The sequence below is a fragment of the Adelges cooleyi genome, unplaced genomic scaffold (genome assembly GCF_023614345.1).
Source record: "Adelges cooleyi isolate 19-005CV unplaced genomic scaffold, UGA_ACOO_1.1 ACOO_flye_CR_arks_rails_tigmint_CR_PRNA_26, whole genome shotgun sequence".
Classification (NCBI taxonomy): Eukaryota; Metazoa; Arthropoda; class Insecta; order Hemiptera; family Adelgidae; genus Adelges; species Adelges cooleyi.
Window position 1 is genome coordinate 451,021 of NW_026095926.1, and position 8,978 is coordinate 459,998.

The window sequence follows — 8,978 nt, forward strand, 5'->3', positions numbered from 1 at the left end:
CAGAACCGCTGTGTACTGACATATAACATACTACGTTTGAACAAATTTTGTTTCACAAAGGTAAACCATAACAGACATTTAGCCGACTGACCTCTAGACATTTTTATCTGTGTCTCTAGTTTTATAAATAATAGTTGTCTCAAAAGTCCGGGGGAATGTAAATATACTCTGTACTTATAAGTACAATAAGTCCCATGAAATAGTACAAACACGCTACAGTACTATGCTGCAAGTCGTAGTTCGTACATTTATGTTGTCACAACTTTTGTGTAAAGTGTATACCATAGGTTATATATCAGTTAAGTTTATATATGTTAAAATAGAAAGTATTCCAAAAAATAAAAAGCGATTATCCAAAATGAAAAAAATAAAGAATATATTAAATCATTACCACCCAATAATTTTTAACGTTATTTTTACCTAAAAAGAAGTCTTTATATTTCGTCTTAGCTCTTTTGTAATATTATCGATTAGATTAATGTTTTAAGTATATATATATAATATATATACACCGTTTTCTTAATACAATACCCAATGTGTTATTCTTCTCGTTTGTTTATAGTTAGGTCTACAATAGACACTAGTAGCCTACAGCTACACTATACCCTATCCCTGGATAAACCAGAATTTGAAAAGAGCGCATTGCTCGAATCTTGTCCATTTAAAATATCGAGTGACAATATTTATTAAAAAAACGGAACCCCAAAAAAGATTAAGAAGGGGTGGTTTTGTGACCTGCTAATTCAATAGAAAAAAAATGTAAATAATATCTTTAATTAAATCTGTATAAGTTCCTCCACCGGGAAGCCTGTCACTCTGTCAATCTATTATACAATAGTCTTATAAGTACAAATTATACTTAAGCAGGACTCGCTTCATGTTGATTTAGAGCAAAATTACATTAACAAAAAAGAAACATGACAATATATTGTAGAGAATGTCATATGCTTTTATTTGATAAACCTATAGTATTTAGCATATTATTAAACTAGTAAATACCAATTTTTTACTTTTTTAAAATAGCTATAACTTTTTTCACATTATTATTTTCAAAATGAGATATGACATCGTATCCAAAATGTTATCTTTTGATTGTTTAAATATTAATACCAATATTTAGTACTCAAAAAAATCGGGTGTACGTTAGCCTAAACGCCGCCAAAATATATTTCAAAAATGATTTAATTCAATGATTTTGAAGTTTTCAAAAATCCATAATATCAAAGTAAAACAAGTAATTCAAACAATTTCATTTTTATCAAAAACAAAGTGTACAGGATTATCATAATATATTATTTATGTAAGAAACATAATAATTGAATAGTAGTTTTTTTTTAATTTTAAAAGATTTTTTTGAAGTTAACGGTTTTGTTTCTGGACACACTTCTAGAACATCTGCTTTAGTGGAGGATTTCACACAGCAGAATTGGTTGCCGTTTGCGGTGTAACACTGTGACCCAGCTACTCACAAATTTGCAATTAATTGCATCTACAACTAAAGCTCTCTAGTAATTAGTAGGTAGGGATATAATATCTCAGTTTGTTTAAGACAAACGATTTAGTTTTATTAAATAAATACTATTATTAATGAATTTCATATTTTTATTTATTCCATTTTCATTAAGCATGACCTACATGATAAGGATGACCCAGATATTATTTTTTTATTTTACTCATTTTGTTTTTTGTATCTTAAGCTTTATAAAATTGTTCTTCTTTTCTTGATTGTAAAGTAATAAAAATAAAACACTATTTTTCGATTTTTTTAATTTTTTGTATAATAATATATTTAAAAATTACATAATATAAATTTTGCACAGTATTAAGTATAAACTAGTATACTAAGAAACAAATTTTGTTAACTACCAAAGTCCAAATACAACGAAATAAAATAAATTATTGTTTTTCTCGTAAAGTAAGATATTAGTAAAGTGAAAACAAGGCAGTTTTTAATTTTGAATGTCAATGTCTATATTACTAGGACCCGATCAATATGTTATCAATAGTTATTTTACATTCCTCAGAAATACAAACCTCGACAGCAAAATGTATAATTAGTATTAAAATTAAAAATACTAGATACTCATGTATATATTTAAAATTTTGATAAAACTATAACGATATATCTAAAAATCGATAAGTATAAAATATAATATTAATAACTATATAACAACTGGATGGTATCGATATTAAATTATCAATACATTTGAACTGTACGCCCATTCCTAGTGCAGCCTGCATAACATGATATCGTTTCATAACAAAAATATCGATGTTTTGATATTGTTGATCATCTTGTTGTTGCGCTTCCTTATAAGTATCCAAAAAGATACAGTGCCCAGTTAAGGGTTAAAACGATTCATTGATTCGAACAAGACAGAAGACTCATAATCAACGCGGAAGATCGCCGAATCAGCGAATGAAATGAGTCGGTGAACGAATCTTGAGAACAAATCGTTTTAGTGAATCGATTCAAATGATTCGAATCATTTTGTATGATTCATTTATCCCATCTCTAGTGTGCCTGTGTCTCAATAACCATGAAACCATTTAGACTTGTCAATAAACATTTGTTCTGGAGGATTTGAATTTTCGTAATAATAATATTACTTAAACGTTAAATCTTGATAAAATTTAAATTGATTAACATTAAGGTTTAAATGAAGTTCAAATATTTAATTCCAACAATATTAAAGTATAATTTCAACAGCAGTAAAATAGTTTATGTACACAATTTAGAAGGTCTAGAAACTGTAAACAATGAACTAGCAAATTCATAAAAACATTTTTAAAGTTAAAAGTACAGAAAAATTAACAAGGAAGTTCTAAGACAAAGTTTAAAAGGCCTCAAAATCCAGCAAATGTTCAATATGACTTTTTTAGTCTTAGCATTATGTACCGGTGCCATCTTGACCCATTTCAAATTTATCGATATTTTTTTATTGTTATTTTTCCAATAAGAACGGCGTAAGGTCACAGTTCACAACTCTAATAGGAATAACATTTTTAATATGTTTAAAAAAATATTAAAATAACAATTTAAAAAACATGTTTGTAAAAGTGTATAATTGTACGTACAAGTTGAAATATCATAAACATTTAAAAATCGGCCATATGACTACATGCTACCCTGTAGATTCCGTATCTGTACGGTCCGTAACAATACGGTCAGAGTGTTTATGGATTCCGTAAAAGTACGGTCTGCCACTTTACTGTCCGTAGCATTATTTTTTCCGAAGTCGTACGGTCCGCGCTAATACGGTCAGTGTCATTTAAGATTCCGTAGAAGTACGGCCTGTGGTTTTACGGTTTGGTTTTTTCCGCGTTAGTACGGTCCGTAAAATTACTTTTCGAAATCGTACAGTCCGTGATAGTATTTTCCATGATTTTACATGCGTCCAGAGAGTGTATGTTTACTGCTTTATTTGTAAAGTTCTCAATTATATATTTGAACTGGGTAAGAGAGATATATATGGGTTTCTTTATCTACAAATATACCTTCTACATTTTGAATTTTATCGTTGAATTTTTGGCAAATATTTTCCAGTGAATTACTTTTTTTTTAATTTCTTTGGGCCTGATGGTTTTTCCTTTATTTTATTAGATTCTAATAGTTTTTCTCTTATATTTTTTGGGCTGTTCAAATTTAGCGTCGTCTAGATCTTCTAGTAATTCTGACGAAAATGTTGGTGATGTAGGGCAGTTCGATAATGGTAACGGTCTTTTAGTTTGCTCATTAGGTATAATAGTGCTAATAATAGGTTGGCTGAATGGGGTTGTTTTAGGTTGATTTTTTGTGTATCATTGGAGTTAATTTCAACTGTTTTTGTACTTTGTGCTGTTTGGTTTGTAAGGTTTGTATTTTCTAAATGTTTTTTGCAAAAATTGGAGGTATGACCGGTTTGTTTGCATATAAAACAAGTTAGCGTGTCGTCAGTTAAAAGTATTCTGAAATCTGTGTTGTCGTATTTAATTAATAAAGATCCGGGTACATTGGCAATATCATCCGGGTGTATATACACCTGCCGACGAAAACTGCTGATGTGTGCGAGTTCGTCATGGAAACCGGCTTTTATAAATGTTATAGGTGACACTGTTTTAATGCCTTCTATAATTAGGTTTTCTGTGATAATGTCATGTGGGATTATTGGGTGAGCATTAGATATTAGAAATCTTTTACCCACCTCTGAAATAGTGAGGCAAAAAGGGAGCTCAAAGTTGAGTGTCTTGGAAAACTACTGAAAAACATAGAACAACCAGTATATTTATGTGGCCACATGCATTGAAAGAATAAAACAAGCTATAGACGAAAGGCATTCTCTGTATGGTTATACTTAGAACCCCAAAGAAGACTTAAATCAAAAAGAAATTGTATTGCCAATACAAATGTGATATAGGACCCCCCAACCAGCTCTTACTACGTAAATGGGGAGAAGAGATGCAAAATGCAACACCTGTTCCTCCTGATGAACGCCCACCACCAGGCGTGAACCTACCTTGGTCCATATGGAAAACGATAAATAGGAGCTAGAGTAGCTAAGACAATATTCAATATGGTGAAATGGGGATACCAAGAAGGACCGGACCTATGTGAATGTGGTGAGAGCCAATCCGATGAACACCTACTACAATGCGTCCTTGCTCCGCCATGATGCACAATTGACGACTTGGAGCTTGCTAATACAATTGCTATATCAGTAGCCACCCATTGGCTTAAATAAAATATTTAAATAAATTAAAAAAATGTATTTTTCTAAACACTTTATATTTTATTTTAATGTCTATTTAATGTATTACAGCTATTATTAATATCAATAAAGTCCAGCACCGGACACGATAATGAGAATCACTTTCAGTTGTAATAATTCGTGTTAACCTGTGACCTCATTGTCCCCACCATGCCCCGACCCCACCATACTGGCCGATTTAACTTTCTCAGTTAAATTAAAAATATGGATGTAAATTAACTTATCTATTATATAATAAAATTTTAACCATAAATTGCTCGAGTTTTTTATAGAATAATATAGGTACTTGATGCATTAAAATAAAAAATGTCCCAGAAATGAAACTGGACAATGTTAAGAATAAGATAAGATTTACATCTGTGAGACAGCGCCTTTTAATATACCACTTACTCCTAAAGTCCTGAAGCTACTTTGTGTGCTTTAAATGTATGTTATACATTTATTAACACCATAAAATACGTGTGGGTTTAGCTTGCCCAAATAAGAAATAAATATATTATAATCTATTAAATTTTAATCGTATGACACATCCCATACCATTGTACTCATTCTAATTTCTTATTTAATCCTCGGCACAATTGTATGCTTGTATACTTCTGAAAATCAAATCACTTTACCTATCAAGTTTTCAAATTTTTCAAAAGTCTTGTCTGAAGACATATTATTATTTAACTACATGTTGTTATTCTACACTGATGGTCGAACTCTAAACATAGTAGTAACATGTACAATTGTAGAACAAAAATCACATACACCCGTAAGACTATAGGTTAATAGCAATTTATTGACTTCACAAGTATTTCATTTATAATAATAATTGTTTAGACATTTTGTATATTATCAAGTTCAGCGACGCGTTGACATTCATCGGAAGACGTGTATTCCTTAAATGACTCGAAGATTTTGATGTCAACGCCAAGCGAAACTTTTTTAGCGATATCGGTTAACTCTTTTTGAAAAATGCATACTGACTCGGTCTGTTGGGTTAGTGTCGTGCCCAATTCCATAGCAGTGTTGTATACATCACTTAGCTTGCTTTCTATGGTTTGCCAAAATTCAGCGCCCTTGCTGTGCACCACAAATGTTTGGATCCCAAGTAAGCCGTCTAGGTTTAACGTTGTCATGGAAATTCGTTGTTGGCGGAACGTATTTACCCCAAAAAGAGCGTTGGCCGACTTTTGTCTATCAAACACGTGCTTATTATTCAAAAGGTACCATACGAACTGTTTTGATTTGTTCGGCACATTTAGTAGTTCAGCGATTAGTCTGGCCAACTCATTTGATTTAATTTCAGCTTCGTGGAAAACGCACTGATCCCTATTCAAAAACCGATCTAGCACAACGCTAACGGTCCGGTGAGCGGCTAAGATGGCCGAATAGTTTTTCTCGTCGACAGTTCCAAATTTTTTGGTTTCATCTAAGAACCTGTGCAGTCTGTCCGCAAACAACCAGAACGCCCACATGGTGTTCTTAACGGCATTTATTTTTGGCATATCTATAGAGGTGGCCAACATTGCCGCAGCTTCGTCGTCGAACAAAACCTTTTCCAAAACGTCCTCTTTCACCAAATCCATGGGGTCCGCCAAGATTGCTTTGATTAATCGCATGTAACGCATCGCAAACAATGCATAACTGCACTCGAGCTGCTGGTAAATATGCTTAATATGATTTGTCGAGTAATCTATCATCCTTTCGTACTCTCTACCATTCTTAACCCGTCTTTCATGCATGACGAAATCTTTTACGAAACCCATATCGAGTTGTTTAATCTCGTTCAGCTCAGCTAAGACCACCTCCGTGTCTTCTCTATTAAAGTTTCGTGGCCCTATAACCGCGTTTGTAAGCACAGCAATAATAATACACAATGATATGTTGGAATGCAACATAGTTAGCGAAAACTATAATATTTTAGTGTGATATCAATGAAAAAGGTACATACATTAACGCTGAACGATTCCTATTAAAATTGTCAAATATATTAAAGAGGTTTTCATACGTGTTTGAAAATGTATAAATACGTGTTCAAAATGTTAAATAAACCGTAACAGCTGCTAAATAAGTAGGAAAATATTTAACAAATATTATTCAAACTCCATAGAAAACGTTTTATTAAAGTATGACGCAAATGGCAATGTTATATGTATAATAAACAACCGTTCATATTGCTAAAAAACACTATAGCCGGGTAAAATATATCTTAAGTAAAAAACAATTTTGGTTAGCGTTGTACAAAATATTTGTCCAACCTTTGAAATATTTCCCTTACTATAAGATTGTAATAAGTCAAAATGTTAAATATATAATTATACATTGCCTCAAGTCAGAGTATCGTTTTTGAATAAGTTTCTTAAAAAGAAACTCGTACAAATTTAAAAGTATATAAAGTACAAGATGTACCTTTTGAGAGCTGAATATTTAAATAAATAAGTAACTCCTCCTAAAATACTAAGTAGGTCCAACTCAAAGTCGATTTATTAAAGGGTCACATTAAATTTGTAGCAGATATAACTAATTCACATTTGGTACTGTAATCATTAGTTGGGCCAATTATTTTTATTTAGTTCTTTCCGCTAGAATTGTATCTTGTCCCTGTATTATCCCATATGTTAAGTAGGAAAATATTTTACAAATATTATTCAAACTTCATAGAAAACGTTTTATTAAAGTATGTCGCAAATGGCAATGTTATTTGTATAATGACAGACCGTTCATGTTTCTAAAAAACACTATAGCCGGGTAAAATATATCTCTATTAAAAAACAATTTTGGTTAGCGTTGTAAAAAAAATTTGTCCAATCTTTGAATATATCTCATATTATTAGATCGTAATGAGTCAAAATATTAAATATATTATTATACAGATCCTCAAGACAGAGTGTCATTAATGAATAAGTTTCATAAAAAGAAACCCATTCAAATATCAAACCATATTAGGCACAACTTGTATCTTATGAGAACTATAAATTTAAATAAATAAGTAACTCCTCCTAAAATACTAAGTAGGTCCAACTAAAAGTTTGTTTATTAAAGGATCACAATATATTTGTGGTAGATATAACTAATTCACATTTGTTCCTGTAATCATTTGTTGGGCCAACTATTTATTTAGTTCTTTCCGCTAGATTTTTGTCTTGTCCCTGTATTATCTCATATGTTTAGTAGGAAAATATTTAACAAATATTATTCGAACTTCATAGAAAATGTTTTATTAAAGTGTGACGCAAATGGCAAAGTTATTTGTATAATAACAGACCGTTCATTTTTCTAAAAAACACTATAGCCGGGTAAAATATATCTCTAGTAAAAAACAATTTTGGTTAGCGTTGTACAAAATATTTGTCCAATCTTTAAATATTTCTCATAATATTAGATCGTAATGAGTCAAAATATTAAATATATTATTATACAGATCCTCAAGTCAGAGTGTCATTAGTGAATAAGTTTCTTAAAAAGAAACCCATTCAAATATCAAAGTATATGAAGTACAAGATGTACCTTTTCAGAGCTGTAAATTTAAATAAATAAGTTACTTCTCCTAAAATACTAAGTTGGTCAAACTTCAAGTCCGTTTATTAAAGGGTCACAACAAATTTGTTTTTAAAAAAACTAATTCACATTTGGTCCTGTCATCATTAGTTGAGCCAACTACTTATTTTGTTCTTTTCGCTTGAAATTTATCTTGTTCCTGTATTCTCCCATATGTTAAGTAGGAAAATATTTTACAAATATTATTTAAACTTCATAGAAAACGTTTTATTAAAGTATGTCGCAAATGGCAATGTTATTTGTATAGTAACAGACCGTTCATTTTTCTAAAAAACACTATAGCCGGGTAAAATATATCTCTAGTTAAAAACAATTTTGGTTAGCGTTGTACAAAATATTTGTCCAATCTTTGAATATTTCTCATAATATTAGATCGTAATGAGTTAAAATATTAAATATATTATTATACAGATCCTCAAGTCAGAGTATCATTAATAAATAAGTTTCTTAAAAAGCAACCCGTTCAAATATCAAAGTATATTAGGCACAAGATGTACCTTTTCAGAGCTGTAAATTTAAGTAAATAAGTAATTCCTCCTAAAATACAAAGTAGGTCCAACTAAAAGTCTGTTTATTAAAGGATCACAATAAACATGTAGTTGAAATAACTAATTCACATTTGTTCTTGTAATCATTAGTTGGGCTAACTTTCTATTTGGTTCTTTCCACTAGAAATGTATCTTG